The 17,312-nt window shown below is 46.3% G+C and overlaps 1 pseudogene; it reads right to left on the minus strand.

Moving 5' to 3' along the window:
* Positions 1 to 5,385: 5,385 nt before the first annotated feature.
* Positions 5,386 to 5,563, minus strand: LOC142568149 (U2 spliceosomal RNA; annotated as a pseudogene).
* Between the last annotated feature and the right edge of the window lie 11,749 nt (positions 5,564 to 17,312).

The raw sequence follows: 17,312 nt of genomic DNA on the forward strand, positions 1-17,312 counted from the left end.
ATTCACAGTCTCAAGTCTGCCTTACATCACAAAAAATACGCGCAGATGATATCCGACATTAAGAAAATACATCATTATGCCCTGGAAACAGGGCACATCATAATTTTTCAGTGGATTTTTTCTGCTCACTGTGACATCGTTGCCAACGACTTTGCTGACTGGGCTGCCCAGTCTGCCCACGAACACACCCAGATACATTCAATCATTTGGTGAGGACGAACGCTGCCAGGGAACTTCGTCTGCTTGCACGCAAAAAAGACAAGTTTTGCTGGAGTTCTAGAAGTATCTTCAATTTCTGTCGGCGCAAGCTGCTGTACCGCTTGTGGTGGCGAGTGGCGTTTACGAACGTTTACATCTATCCTATGAGAATGGTAGATATGCCAACGTGCGACTCCTGTAGGTGCGAGGAAACCATCGAGCACCTGTTGTGTTGTGTATCTGCCCTCGCTACAACGTACAACGCCTCTCTCTCCGGACAACTTTAAACCGACTGGACTCGAGACCGTTCTCCGACTCAAAGATACTTGTACCGTGGCCACGTCCGCAAATGGCACAAAAAGCGATTCTTTCACTAGGGTGGTACTTGAAGTCCACCGGCGTAAAAGACCGCTTATAGTGCTCCTGTGCATCCTCCCACGTGCTCTGAGTGCTCCCTCTCTTCCTCTTTTCATCCTTTTATTTCCCCTTTCTCTTACCACCAGTGTAGGGTAGCGAACCGGACGCTCAGCTGGTTGACCTGCCTGACCTTCCTCTCCTTGTTTTCTCTCCCGCTCTATCTTGATATGGTTATGGATGACAAAAAAAATTCAACAAAGATTATGATACTCCCTAATGCGAAATTTGAGCGCAGCTCTATACGTGTTTTTGTTTCGCAATACACTGGCTGGCAGCGACCATCTGTCTTGTGCGGCACGTTGCAAACGGAGTGAAGTATGGTGAGACTCTGGCTAATCTCGAAATCGCGAGAGGCAGAGCGTGGGTGATGCGTGGGCACGATCCACAGCAGCCGCCGCAGACAGACCTCCCAGACGACGCGCGCTGCTGTGGCGCCATCGCGTAGCCATTGTCGGCGCACTACGCGTTTGTTCTCACGCTTTCGCCTCCCCCGCCTCTTTCCTCCTAGCGTCTTTTATCCGCCGCAACACTCCGCGTTCGCTTCTTTGTCCTTCACTATGCTGGTTCGCTCGGTTGCGCCGACGCCGGCCGCAGGGACGGGTGCCTGAGACCTGCGCTCCTAAAATTGGACCCCTCAGGACCTCTTCTAGTTCAGTTAAAACAAGCTTTTTCTCTCCAGCCGTTAAAAATTTGACGCGCAATAAATATTCTTCGGCTTTTTCATGAATAGTATGTTTGCGACAACGCAATTGCTATTGCAAATGCTTTCCCTTCAAGCTCACAAAAGAATGTAACGTCGCCTTAATAATAAGGCTAGCTTTAGGCACACCTTTGGAAACACATGAATATTTAACACATCAGCATTACCACGTGCCACAGAACTACCGAATGGTTTTCCTGATTACATTCTCTCCCTCTCATGTCGTTATGCCTTTCGAAGTAACCTACATGGATTTTTTGCTTAAAAGTGTACGCGTCTAATGATCACGCTCCATTGTTTTTGTTGCCTTATTATTTGCAGTCTTTATTTGTATGCTATTATATGAAGCGAACCCGCTTGCAATCAGGGCAGGTTGGGCAGGTTGGGGACGGCAGTTGTAGTGTGTTCATTTGCGCCTGTCAAGCATGCCTTGCATCAGTGAATTGACGTAATAACTGCGAAAAAAGACTAAAACAAAGCATGCACACTGTAGTCCTGTTCTGCGTGTGTCTGTTTTGTTTTAATATTTTTGCATTGCTACAACGTTAATTCCCAATGAAATAACTGTGTCAAACCTATTTGCTACTGGCACCCGTGTCAGATTCAGATAGAGTTGAGCCAGTGAAAAGTGCAATGATGCACGTAGCGCAAAAACAGAGAAATACACGCGCACGCAAACACACACACACACACACACACACACACACACACACACACACACACACACACACACACACACGCACACACACACACACACACACACCAGGTCTGATTCGAGGATATCGGGAGCCTGAATTAACAACACGCAGTCAATCCCTTCTGACTCTGAGGCTGGCCAAATCTACTCCACAGTTGCACTTGCGAGATATTCACTTTCTCGGTTGCTATAACACGCAGTCCGGCTAAAGTAGTGTCCTCTGCGGGTGTAAAGGCAGTATATATCGATGTGAGGGCATAGTCTAGGGACGGCGTCACTGAGCCTTTGTCATTCATGCTGGCGTACGCGTATACTAGTGTGTTGCGTTCCGCGGGTGTACCTCGCTTTGCAGGTGACACGTTGACGTTAACGTTTTCGTCGGCATTGACACTATAAAAAAGAAAATGAGTGAGAGGGCGGTAATAAGCCAATGAAAACCAGTTTTTACGGATGACTTGCTTTGAGATATGGTCTCTAGGTCGTTTATTACTCTATTTGAAGTAGTAAGTTAGCGAGATAAAAACACGGAAACAAGAAAGGCGGACAAGGACAAGCGCTTCATTATCCGCCTTTCTTGTTTCCGTCTTTTTATCGCGCTAAGTTACTACTTCAAATATGGACGACCAACTAGCCCAACAGTCAACTCTTCTAGAGTTCGTTTATTACTGGCCAGACATCAGTGTCTATTCTTTACCGGTGGCACATCCGTTGATGCTACAAAATCAGGCACTTGCGTTGCCTTTTTCAGTGCAGCAACAGTGCCATATTACCGGCCACCCATAAGGTTAAATAACAAAGTGATCTATTCAAAAACGGCGCAAGAGAGAGAGAAAGGTTTAATGAGAGGAAAAGTGAAGCGGTTGGCCAAAGCAGCGTGTTTATGGTTTATGGCCTGCTAGTCTACACTGGGGTAAAGGGGAAGGAAATAAAACGGGAAAGTAGAGGACGATGAGGAGGGATGGTGGAAAAAAAATGCTATGTTATAAGCACCTGCTGTCCGATCAGTCCGATTTGATCCGTGTCTCCGACAACTGCACAAGAAGACGCACGCTGTACATAGCACACACACTATCTATGCGTACAGCACTATACAGGGTGTTTAATGTTAGCTGTAACAAATTTGACAAAGCTGGAATAACATGGAGAAGGCGTGACGACGATGTAATGATGACAGTCAGATGACGAAGCTGGAATGACGAAGATTGAACGACCGTAACAGCATCACAACCACGAGCGCATATACCTAGTGTCTCAAGCCGGTAGACAACTTGGACCATTGCGTTGGCGTAAGAGGTCACACAGATAGATAGATAGATAGATAGATAGATAGATAGATAGATAGATAGATAGATAGATAGATAGATAGATAGATAGATAGATAGATAGATAGATAGATAGATAGATAGATAGACAGACAGACAGACAGACAGACAGACAGACAGACAGACAGATAGATAGATAGATAGATAGATAGATAGATAGATAGATAGATAGATAGATAGATAGATAGATAGATAGATAGATAGATAGATAGATAGATAGAAAAAACGTGGGGTCCACCACAAACCAGAAATCTGGTGTTCGACAGCTAGCAGGACACCACAGCTTCCTTGTCAAGACATCTCACATGCATTTACAATGCGTACCTGTTCGTCGCAGATGCTTTCCTGGCGTCAATTTCTGTACTGCACGGAACAGCGACTTTAGCAAAGCATCCAATTCTCTGCTGGCTCTGTTTTTTTTTCCTCTTTTTTTTTTTACGGCGAAGCTGTATATGGTCTAGGTTCTAGAAAAAATTGCGTGCGTCTGTCGAGCCTTGTAGATCGAGAATTTCTCCCCATACGTGGGCCGATCCCGAAGATAGATAGTGCAATACCGGGCTGACCCACGGCGGAGTTGAAGCAGGCTTTAAAGGGCCCCTGAAACGGTTCGGACAAATTTTGTAAACGCGTAGGGTACAGCTTAAGTAGAACATTCGCACCACAATTTAAGTGAAGCGTTACGTATTAATGGAGCTACAAGCGATTACAAGTTACCCTCCTCCCTAGCCATGCTTTTCCTCCTCAACTCGTTCGCCGAGCGATCGGGGCTAAGCTCCGCCTTCACTGGCTCTGCGTCACGATGCGACGTCACACCGTCGACTTCCGGTTGTTTTGAAGCCCGCCCCCGACCGTTGAGAAACCTCTCCGCTAGCCGCTTGGCCGTCGACCCCAAGCGAAAGCTATCGAAGCAGCGTGCGTTGCAAGCATTCTGTCGTAGCGCCGAACGTGTCTGGTATTCCGGTAATCACACATTACCTGAATATTTCGACGGAACGGTGGAGGCATAAACTCAAGCTGATGAAGGAACTTTAGCGTAGACGTACGTGAGCTGCCTGATACGGGTGCCTGCCTCCACGGTCCAGCCACCCGTTGGCCCCGTTGGCGTAGAGCTTAACCAGCCAAATAAAGAGCTAATATTGCTCTAACCAAGTGTAAAATATTTTAAACATTTACAAAAACAACGTGTTAACGATTACACTCCTGCGAAAAATTTACACCAGCAGCAAAGAAGAATATATTTTGTTACTGCTACTGTGTGTGGTTGAGCTCTATGCTACCAGGTGGCTGCACCGTGCAGACCATTCACATTTGCTCTTCTGCACCTCAAACGACAAGCAAGGGGACACGGCCAGGCTCTAAATTAAATTAAATTATTTGGTTTTACGTGCCAAAACCACTTTCTGATTATATATACCGGACTCGCGAAACGCTATTGCGTTAGTAATCTTCCGGTGTAAAGTGACGGCCGCAATCGCACAAATCCTGGCGCCGATCGGATAGTGGCAGTCCGATGCGCTGCAGCCAGTCAGCTCGTGTACTGGCTTGCAGAGGGACGCGATGTCGCAGCTTGACATATTGCCAGTCGCTACGCCTGCAGTCCACAACGCAACAAAGTCGAATCAAAGCGCTCGCGAAAAGACAAACCCATACTGACGGCGGAGCTCTCGTCAAAGACGGAGCACTGTAACACAAGCAGACAACACTTGCTGTGTGCCGGAAGTGCTTAAGTTTACTGAAAAATTGTTCTTGTGCATTCTCTCTATGTTACTTTCTTTTTATAAAAAGAAATTAACTAACATACCAACTATTACGAACATCATTTGTTTACCATAAAGTTGGAAAATTATCGATCACGCGCCCTGGTCAGCCAATCGGATAGCTCGCCCCACTGACGTCATATGGGTGATTTCGGTCATGTGAGTAGGGGCGGCTTAAAATTCCGCCGAGCAGTGCGCTGAGATCGGCAGCGATGTGCATTTTTAAAACCTTATAATAAATTACACGCTTTACGCAGAGCACTTAGATGTGTCAATTAATGATCAGAATGACCTACTCTAACGACTCAGTACGTTTGTAGAATATCGTCAAAATCGTTTCAGGGTCCCTTTAAGGACTCCGCCAACTTGCAAAAATAATAAAAATAAGTTTAATATCGTACGCCCAAATACAACCCGTATCAAATATTAAGCTGATAAGAACAGATACTATACTTTGAACCGCGTTGGCCATGTCTACGTTCGCACCGACCTCTCTTTGTCGGCGAATAGAAAAAGAAAAATATGCAAGCGAGAAGCCAAACCGGTAGAAGGAACTAAGCTATATCAAGACGTGTTCGCTTGAGTTTAAATGTACCAATACACATCTTTTCGAGAACTAAGTGAGGGAGAAACGAAGTTGGACCAAATGTTTAATAAATACAACACTAAACTTATACTAGATAGGATAATATATTCATGTACATCAATGTACACAGAATATACAGGGTGTTTCAGATAACTTTAGCCAGAGTTTAAAAATATGCCGATGCACTCTAAGACGACGCGACCAAGTACATGTCGCTCACCTTTGTATGTAGCGTGTCACGCTATCTTTTGTATTTTGCTTAATTAGATAGTTAGTCAAGATTAGTTAACCAATTTCTGAAGCAACGAACCTAGGAAAAAAATTCAAGTTAGAAAGTTGCAGAGCGGTTTGCAAAACGTTCGAATAAACAGTTTCTGTCTTTCCATCTATTAAGTATTAGTGTTTTTCAGCTTACTGCGGATACCCGCGAAATACAAAAAAATACCGCGGGACATGCCCGCTTGCCCAAATTTCAGAGAAATTCTAAAGCATTTGAGCTTGCGTTCCTTCCCTTGAGAGACCGCACTTAGAGCGAGGAATAGAGTCGGTATAGAAGAGCTGAAGTCCCCGTTGGGATTGGCGGTAGGTAGGAAATAAATAAAATTAATAAAACGCCAAACAGCCGGGCGAGGCCGCAAACTTGGATTTTTTGCAAAATGTCTGTACAAGTCCGCCGTCTTTCTGTCTTTTGTGAACCGGAAAAGGACTGGCGTTTCCTTTAATCATTACTTGACGCAGAAAAAGTAAGAAGAAAGAAAAATTAAATTATGGGGTTTAACGTGCCAAAACCACTCTCTGATTACGAGGCACGCCGTAGTGGAGGAGTCCGGAGATTTCGGCCACCTGGGGTTCTTTAACGTGCACCTAAATCTATGTACACGGGTATTTTCTTATTTAGCCCCCATCGTAATGCGGCCGCCGCGGCCGGGATAGGAAGAAAGAAAGGTAAAAAACAAAAAGATACTTGTTTGCAGCCCGTGGTAACAGCAGAGAGAAGCATTTTTTTATCCAACCAAATCTTCTATAGTGAATGGTCCGGCCACGGCTACGTACGCAAGAGGGCGGGCACTATTTTGCAAGTCGCCTGTTTCTCACTCGCGCTTACGCGTTGTGGGCATGCTCTATCTGCATTTGAAGAACAGGAATGAACCTTAGCGCTAGAACTTCGATAGTGGCCGGTATTTTGTAGCGATGCCTCTTCCTATTCTATGCTTTTTCAGGCTTTTCGCGCTTGGCCACTGGTCAGAGCGACGGTCTGCCCTCATTATCAACGCGATCAGGCGGCCGTGTGTGGTGGATGATAAGAATAACATAGAATAAGGCATAAGGTATCGCTACAATATAGCGGCCGGTGTCAGATGATGCGAGTTTCGCTCACTTTCGGTGACCTGCTGTCCGACTTGTTTGAACAGATGTTTGGAGGGAACTTGCGATCGTGATATTGCAGTCCTCATCACGCGACGCGTATCATTCATCATCATCATCATCAGCCTGGTCACGCCCACTGCAGGGCAAAGGCCTCTCCCATACGTCTCCAACAACCCCGGTCATGTACTAATTGTGGCCATGCCACAATTAGTATCATTATTTGATTACATTCTGGAATCGACGAGACAGACAGTACGAAGCAGGGCTGCTTTCTGTATTAGAAGCCTTTGTCAATATTACGGCACACGCAGTTCGCAATAAAATAAAGGCTAGCAGCTCCGAGAGATATTAATGTGCCGTGTCTCCTGACACCCGGCTGTTCTGAAGACTGCATAGACGTTTTGTTAGGATGGGCTTTAGTCAGCTAGTAGAACGTGTTACGATGAGGTAGGTGAACCTCATCGTAATGAAACCTAATGAAATTAGGCGACTGGCCAAGGCCGTCAGATGCCAAAGGATCGGGCAGTGACGAGACGCTGTCCCTATATGTCCATAATTTTTCGCCACCTTCGTTCTTTGCGCCTATTATTCGCGCTCCCCCGCCTCCCCCAATTTTATTGCGAAAGCAATACTGCTCGCACTTTCGGCCCATCGGTGGTCGTTGCGCCTCCTTACACAGCTGCACGTCACGTGACCGTGTGACGTCACGCCAGACCGAGAGACGGGGCCCCAGCTCGCGGCATCGATGGTGGAGGCGAAGCCTTGCGCGCCGCTGCTGCTGCGCTACCGAGAGAGGGCGCTCGCTGGTGTGACGTCACGCTAGGAAGATAAATGGCGCTACAGCTCGGCTCCTCGCAGTGGTCGGCGCGCTGCCTTGCGCTATGTCGGATGATGTATAGCCATAAGTTTAACAAAGGGCAACCATGTCCACACCATCAGCCGAACCAAGGCGCAGCCAAGGGTATCGCTTTCGCAATCTTCAGGCTTAACCAAGCTAAGCCTTCAGCCAATTTTTTTTGTATGCATCACCCCACTCCCCTTCTTAAACTATTTTCCGTAAGTCCCTCTCACACTCTTCAACATTCACCGGGTTGATGAGCAGCGCGGTGGCTGGCCTCTGACATTCCTATATTTCAGTTTACATTTCAAGGCAGCGCCACTGTGGGAACGTCGCGGCCGTTCACCCAACTCCCTTCGCACCTCTTTGTTACGGCTGTTCCTTAGCTTACCCGTACCCCTGCCCTTGATATATTTTGCAGTGCGCCCGTCAGCGTTCTGTGGGTCTTCCTTTCTTATCCCGTTTATTTTTTATTTATTTCTTGCGCTGTTTTCATTCTCAACATGTACAAAATAGCCCAACGACAAGCTCTCCTCAATTTTATTTCTATAATGAAAGTCAGAGACAAGGGCAAGAACAAGAATGGGGGGGATTATACTTGTCGGTATCGCCCCCCCTGGTTACGTCAATGGGGCGAATCCTGCTAGAAACTGTTACGTCATGCACGTGCCCAAACATCTCGAAAAGCTAGTCAGCATCGTCACAAGATAAGTATGCGTGTGATCGTAGCCTGGGGCATATCTCCAAAGAACTAAAAAAAGCTTGAGGAGTCACGCCATACACAATTCATTTGCTGCCTTTCAAAAATCCCTGTGATCCCTGTGACATGATCATATCGCTTGGCCTGCATAGCCTTTTGCACAGTTGGATGTGCGGCAGGCATGTGAACCACCGTGAAGCACACGGTCTTTGATTTGGGAACCTGCTGCTTACGTTCAACGTTTGTGGGCAGATGAAGAATCACCGCCGCACTAGATGTTTTTCAAGCGAAGGTTGTATTGGCTCGCAGGTTTCGGTGGCGTTGTGATCACGCAGAAAAAACAGTTGCTCCCAGAGCACAGCAGCTGCGGGAAATTTCGGTTTGATGAGTTGACAGCTGCGCCGGTGCCGGAGCGTGAGTCATTAGCAAATACTGCAGCAGCATAGACGCGCACTCACGCCAGGCTGCGACTAATCAGAGCCGTTTCGCTTCCGTGGGAGAGGGAAATGGCAGGAAAGGGCTTCGCACGTGCTGCGCCGGCTTCGTTTCCGTTCAATTCATTCTCGGAAAACGGGTGGGACGGCAACACGTTGTGCGTTCCCCCGAGGAACTGGCAGCCTTCGACAAGCGGTGGCGAGAACTCGCGCGCGAAAGGACTCGCCGTTGACGTGTCGATCCGACCGTTAGAGCGGCCCGAGCTCAGGCAATCCGACAGCAACGAGAAGACCGCGAGCTGAGGCAGCGGGAGGCCGAAGCAATCCGGCACCGTTACCTGTGGGTTACCTAACCGTGCCGAAGGTCCGGTATACACAGGACAAGCTTCGCTTACCTCCATTTTCTGGTAGGGGAAGGGTCGGACATATTTTATTAGACGCTTCCATTTGCTTGGCATGACATTTGAGTGTATGATTTTCGAGTCATCTTCAGTTACTGTAATGCTTTGTTTTTCTTGGAATATTTAACTCCCACGTAATTAACAAAAAAATTGAGTAGGCTGCATCAGGGATGTCGCCGTAGTGGGGTTCGTGAAACGTCTTGTGCGTGCTGCCGTCGTTGTATGGGCACTAAGGTACAGAAATGGCGTAGCCAAATACACAAGTTACAGTTATTCATACATTAGAAAGTTTACATACATAACTTAGGTTACAGGTGATGGGGGTCTTACGGCCTAATTAAGACCGCGAATACACGAAAAGTGCCTCGAGAGGCAAGTCGCGCGGCAATTTTTCGTGTATTCGTGGGCTTCTTTCATGCTTGGAAAAACACTTTTATGTAACACGTATTCAGCAACAGAAAGCTGCATCGGGAGTTTCTCATGTTGCTCTACAATTATCTCACTGACATTTTTTCATCTAATTATAATATTTGAAAAGTTGGTTAATAAATTGAGATTAAATATGCAATCAGGCGGAATGGAAAAAAATAATCTGAGTATATAAAAGTAAAGCAAACAACATTACTTTGATTCCATCCACCTATGTTGCATTTGCATATTTTTAACATTTGGCTCAAGTCACGTGAGACACCTTATACATGCCTTTCAGAGATTAGGAAAAGGCATTTGATTCAGTAGAGATACCAGCAGTCACGGAGGCATATGTGAATATCTTGGCAAACATCTACAAATATTCCTCAGCTAACTTGGTTCTCCGCCAGAAAAGCAGGAATTTACCTATCAAGAGAGGTGTCAGGCAAGCAGAGACAATCTATACAATGCTATTTACTGCATTCTTAGAAGTATTCAAGCTATTAGACTGGGAAGGCTTAGGAGTGAGGATCACTGCCGAATATCTCAGCAACCTTCGGTTTGCAGATGACATTGTGCTGTTCAGCAACACTGGGCATGAATTACAAAGAATTATTGAAAATCTTAACCGAGAAAGCGCATGAATTACAACGAATTATTGAGAATCTTAACCGAGAAAGCGCAAGAGTGGGGTTAACTATTAATATGCGCAATACAAATATAACGTTCAATAGCCTGGAAAAAGAACAGGAAAGAATTTCGGATCGCCAATCAGCCTCTAGAGCCTGTGAAGGAGTATGTTTACCAAGCTCAATTACTCACAGAGGACCCTGATCATGAGAAGGAAATTTACAGAATAGAATAGAAATTGGTTGGAGTGCATGCAGCAGACATTGTCAGCTCCTGGCTGGAAGCTTGCCATTCTCATTGAAAAGAAAGGTGTACAATCAGTGCATTTTACCGGTGCTGACATATGGGACAGAAACTTGGAGACTTACAAAGAAGCTAAGGACGAAGAAAGAATAAGTTAAGAAAGAAGTTAAGGACCACGCAATGAGCGATGGAACGAAGAACACTAGGCATATTGTTGAGAGACAGAAAGAGAGCGGTTTGGATCAAAGAAGAAACGGGTATACGCCTCGTGCACCGCCTGTAGAGGCGCCACTGAGGGCCACCTAGCGGGGGCTTCCAACAGTACGTGCGGGAGCAGTAGCAGACGACAACCCTTCTGCACCAAGGATGGCTGAAGCTCGAGGCTGCGATTTCTCCTTTGTTCGGGTGCCAGACTACTTTTTCTGCGGTGACAGCTGTAGGGAAGACGCTGACCTCTGTGGGAGCGGGTATGAACACGATGTTACCGGTGTTTGGGACAACATGGTCCACATACTTGCTAGTTGCGTCCGGCAGGCAAACGCCATGAACCCCATTTACATGAAGTGGAGCTCATGTTAACTAGCCAATAAATTCCGTTGAGTAATGCGATGTCTGGATCGTTTTTTTTTAATTCTACCCTTGCCGTAATGCTACTTCTGTACCTCAATAATAATAAGCACCCGTCGTTAGTGCAGACATATCAAACAAATCCGCATGGTGCGATGTCTGCATATGCCGTTGCGATTTTTCTGCCGATGAATACATGTGACATCGCAGAATAAGTGCAGTCAAAGTCACCTCAAGAAGAGTAATTGCGAATTTATAGATGGAAACGGTTACACTAGTCAACGAAGTCACTAAACGCAAGGGTTATTAAAAGCGCGTGTTAGTGCTGTACCGCCGATGCAATTTTGCTGCATACGCCGATGAACAGCATACGCTGCTGTTTTTGCACTTTTAAATTCCCTAAGGGAGCTGCTTGGAAGCGTACAACGATAAAGTCTGACTAACTTTTAAGTACTTTTTTTAATGTTACGGGAGAGAGGTGCCACATTTAAGGGCAGAGCAGCGCTAGTCAAAGTAGATGAGTGCTGGCGGCAAGGACGGGTTTAGTCCTCTGCGGCGTAAGCATAATAAGAAAGAATTCAGTTGAGTACAAAATTCCCATGCAAGATGGGACTACGTTGTGAAGCAAACAAATCACTCGGCGTGTTAAATCTTCTCGGACAGCGTCGAGGTGTGGTGACTTTCCAAACGTGACGCGAACTTTTGAGCGTAAAATGGAACAAAAATACCATATGCAGCAGCTATTCGCAATTCTCGCCCTGGACTAACTATTTTCTAAACACATTTCCCAAGAAACCACAATATCTAAGATGCCCTCGTGCGAAAAGAATAAAGTTTTTGCATTATTATAAAGAATGAAGCACTTGCTTGGTATCATTCCGATAAAACACAGCGTGATTTATACCCTTTACAAACGTGGCAGGGTAAAAACCTCGCACCTCAAAAGAATCAACAAGAGTTATGCATGAAGCAACCACCAACAGTTAAAAATGTGCGAAGCCATGCATAAAATAGATTTAAAAACATGAAGTGCGTGACAATTGGTGCGAGGATTTACCGGGCCACATAAAACCAACAATTTCAGTTCTTGCAAACTTCAGTCGCTTTAACATACAACACAATTCCCTCGTGCAGTCGTGCTGCCTCGCTAGCGCAACGCGGTAAAGAAGCGGAAAACAATATAAGCGGCAAACGGCATTCCGAACTTTAGCGAAATGCCTTTAAAACGCTTGCTGCACTGCAGACGAACTTCGTCGCTTACGTGTCTAACTATGATCGAGTGAAAAAAAAAAAACACCGACGCGAAAAAGGAAAGGATGAGCACAAGAAATTTCCCGCCGAAGCGACGATCCATTGCTACCGTTGCTCCCGCTGATGAGGCTTTGCGGGGAATGATTAGAACCGTATCGCCGGCCCGTTTTCGCCGGTATTTGAGCCCACAAAAGAATAAATTTAATTTATTCTTTTGAATAAGGAACGAAGAATAAAGAGTTACATCCTGCATTGTGACATGACCCAGTGACGCTAAAGTAACAGTGGCGACGAATAACCGCGACGAAACGCAGCTGCACCTGAATAACAGCCATACGACGAATCCAACTGCAGGCAGGGCTAGCTGGCTATCAAATTTTGACTGAGTGGCCAGCACATATTGAGACATTTGAGGCGCATTCTGAAGAAAAGAAATTCATATTTACTGAAATTATGGGGTTTTAGGCGCCAAAACCATTTTCTCATCATGAGGCCCGCCGTAGTGGAGACTCCAGGAAATTTCGACCTCCTGGGGTTCTTCAACGTGCACCAAATCTAAGCACACATGTGTTTTCGCCCCCATCGAATTTTACGGCCGCCGTGGCCGGGATTCGATCCCGCGACCTCGTGTTGAGCAGCCCAACACCATAGCCACTGAGCAACCACGGCTGATGGAAAAGTTCAGTAATGACGTCAAGAAGAAACCTTTGTTGGTCGCATGTACTGAGGCTTATAGGCTCCAGTGTAGCGCAACAGCCGAACTCGCTTACTTACGGCGAAATTTTTGGCACGCTAAATGATTACTTTGAACAAGCACTCAAAGAGATATCGGAAAGTTTTAAGTTTTTTCATCGTAACCAACAAGGGCGGAACGTGGTGATGTTATTGTTACAATTAAAAAAAAAAGTGAAAATTTTCGCCCACATCTGACAGAATGCTCATAGATCGTAATATATCTGGCTTCCATTAAAAAAGCATACAAGAACAGTTGCTCACAAAAAGGGATTGATCACTCAAAGAAGCGGTAGCACTCGCGTTGGCTGCCGACCCGCGACTGCGTTGGCTGCCGAATGCTCTGGGCATGGCTCGTAGAAGATAAATAGGCAAAGTGATGCCTTCAAAGTCGGGAAGATTTGTCAATCGTATGGTCAACCCAACACAAGGAGAGTGCCCGGTATCGAGTAACAACAATGTAAGCGTGGCGGCAAGCGTGCTCACGCAAGCTTTATGAGCTCCTGCAGAAGCAATCATTGTTACAGCTAACCACGGCAAAGGCACTTGGCTCGCATGCGCATGCCAACAAATGGTGCAAATTGAGCACTGACGCTAACCGCGGAAAACGCAAAAGCGAGCGAATATTGTGACGGCAGCTGAATACTTTTTTCCGTCCATTCAAAGGTTTGTCACGTAGAATGCCTTCACCGCGCATGCAAATGGATATTGGCACGAGAATATAACCAGGGTACCCCCTACCCGCCGCGTAGGCTTGTAACGGCTATGGTGTTGCGCCGCTAAGCGCGAGGTAGCGGGACCAAATCCAGGACGCGGTGTCCGCATTTCCATGGGGGCGAAATGCAAAACATCATGAGGCACTCGGCTCTGTGAAAGGGGTTGACCAGCGAAACTGTTTAGCGCACGATACAGATGTGACACATAATTTTGAACAAAGGTACGAACTCATCTATTGCCTCGATGGGTGGTCATCGTGACGAAAGGTACGCATACTCATTTATTGTCTTGATCGGTGGTCATTATTTCACTCGCAACTGCAATCACATTCTTTGATAATGTTAAATCGATGCACGTATGCCGCTGGGTGGTCGGTTGGGCCGAATCGGTGTGGCATCGCAAGGGATATGTCTCCAACACGGAATGTGTAAACCACTCCCTTTTCGGTAGCGACACATCCCCATTGAAATCACCGACAACGACAAGAGGTGTAGTGTCATCGCAGCTAATTCACGCAAAGTGAGTATTCATGAACCTTAAGGGACAATGAATCATTGCATTTTTGCTTGCTTATCGGGGTATGAGCCATTGCTCACGGAGGTATGAGCCACTGATGGTGAGTTTTTGACATGCTGTTCTGTATGATTTATGCGCGATTAGAAAGAATGTAAGCACTGTTCGCTTCACTTTGCTGAGTGCTTGTGGCCTCTGCCTTACGGGGCTATGAAACATTGCATTTTTTGCTTCCTTACGGGAGCATGAATGCTTCCGGGGAATGAGCCATTGATCATGATAGTTTTTGTTCACGGAGAACAAAAATGAACGGAACCATAGCCATATACCGCTTCTCTGTAAAATGTCCGTGTCCCGTGCATTGGGTGCACGTGAAAGATCCCCTGGGAGTCAATATTAATGCGTAGTCCGCCACCACGGCATGACTCATAATGAAATCGTGGTTTTGCCACGTAAAACCCCAGAATTCAATTAAAAACCAGGGTCCCCAGCACAATAGCTCGATGCTCTACCTATTAGGACACAAACGCATGCATACTTCTCTCATCGCTAACTAGTACTTTAAGACGATTGGCGCATGTGTCACCTCGCATAGGAACAATTTGCTTTAAAAAGCGAGAGCACATGCACGTGCCGAATTTCCATTAAGCCCCAGACGATGGAAAAGACCACGCGAATAGCTACCGCATCACGTGGCATCACGGCGTGTATCGCCACGTGTATCACGTGGTAGCACCAAGTTGCTTAAAGAAACGCACATACCTACGTACGAACGCACACACACAATACCTCGCCTTACATAAACATGTTCGTCCATCTAGCAACGCTTTCAAGAACAAACGATGCTAGGTAACCAGCTACTTGCAAAATGATTCACATAACACCTATGCCCATAGTTTATGGGGTTCTGAAAAAAATATTCTTTTAATGCGAAGTATTCTTTGGTTCATAACAGGCACCTTGTGGTAGGTCGGTTGTTGTCTCGCATCGTTTCTGGTGTCAATGAAAAAATTCAGGCGACTGGTGGTTGGATCGAACCTCGGCCCACATGGCCATGGTTGCTTAGTTGCTTCGGGGTTGCACTGCTAAGCACGAGGTCGTGGGTCTAGATCCCGGCCACGGCGGCCACATTTCAATGGGGCAACATGCAAAAACACCCGTATAATTAGGTTTAGGTTCAAGTGCACGTTAAAAAACCCAAAGCTGATCAAAATTAATCCCGGAGTGTGCACTACGGCGTGCCTCATAATCAGATCGTGGCTTTGGCCCGTGAAACCCCAGAATTTAATTCGTTAACATCAGCATCTTTGCATGTCATTGACTTCTTATACATTGGCCACAAAGAAAACGAGGGCAAAAGAGAGAGAGACGAAGACACGCGTAACACTGATTATTACTGATTGTTTATTGATGAGAAACCTTGCACATGTTTATAAGATCAGCCGCTCATGTTTACTGCATTCACATTTCCTCTAAAAAGATCAACTTCCTTTTCCGATACCATGATTCATGGTTTTCACACAGAAAAGGTCCCGAAGGCTAGCTATCGGTTCCATTTCAATAATCTCCCTGTCACTACCTGTCGGGGGCGCGTTTGTGCTGCACATCCGTGCATGTGCCAAAGTACCAGCTAGTCACCAGTCGTGACTTTAGTAGTTCCACGGAGGAGTCTGCTTCTGACCGCTGCCGTAGTTCCACATGTACACGTATTCCCCCAGGCCCATGCTCCTGCAGGGAAAAAATAAGTTCTACCTTGTGACCAACCGGTAACCCAAAAGCATTGGAAGAGGAAAGCCCAGATTACTGATGCTTGTTCCTGTAGTCGAGCAAGACGCGAGATGCGCCTTCGATCTTCAAACAGCGCGTTCCGCCAGCCACTCTGCAAGCCCAATGCCTTGCTTGATAGGGTTGCCAACGGTCCCGAATCGGACGGGAAAGTGCTAGCTTTTGAGTAAATGTCCCGAGTCCCGACTTGACCCAGTAGGGAGGGCCAAATGTCTCGACTTTTTTGTTCTCTAGTTTTCTTTCTTTTTTTACTTTATAACAACCCATTAACTAGACTGCCTTTTTATAATGTTTGACAGCTCAGTTGCACAATCTTGCATTTTGTCTTCTGTTGCACTGTCATAAACGTTGTCAAAGACATAAAACCGGTTTCGTTTTTGTCGTGGTTATAGTTCTGTTGTCGGCACTTACCGTTGACAGTACCTCTTTCTGTAGCCATGTTAGCTAGTCAACTATATTGAACTTTTCTTGTTGTAAATCTAAACTCAGTAGAACTAAATGTATTTTGTGCAACTTGTTGCACGTATAGACTGGTGGCTACTGGCACTAAGGGCCCACTTACGCTCACACCGCGCGCCGCGCCGCACTACACGACTGCCGCGCGTACCTGTCGCACACAGCAGCACCTGTCGCACCAAAGAGCACCTGTCGCACACAGGTGCACGAATTTCGATTTACACAGTGGGCCCGCACAAGCAGTGGTGCACATAGGTTCACCCGGTATATACCCCAGACGGCATTTGTGCACGCTAAGTGTCGTGACCAATCTCTGGATAAGGACCGTTTTTATGGCAGGTGACTACCAGTTTTCTGTTAGAAGACCGAAAAAAGACTTATGGTAACTAATGAGAGTGAACTCTCTGCCCAGTAGACAATCATGGAAGCGTGTCACGCCGTGAACCAGAGCCAACGGCTTCCACTCGATCTGGGCATAATTCTCCGCAAGAGTCAGTGTTCGTGACCGAAATCTTACCGCTCGATACTTTCCATCAATTTGACGGAAAATAGTAGTTCGTACACTTTAATATTGCGCATCGAATTCCAA

This window comes from Dermacentor variabilis, chromosome 1, assembly GCF_050947875.1.
Source record: "Dermacentor variabilis isolate Ectoservices chromosome 1, ASM5094787v1, whole genome shotgun sequence".
Classification (NCBI taxonomy): Eukaryota; Metazoa; Arthropoda; class Arachnida; order Ixodida; family Ixodidae; genus Dermacentor; species Dermacentor variabilis.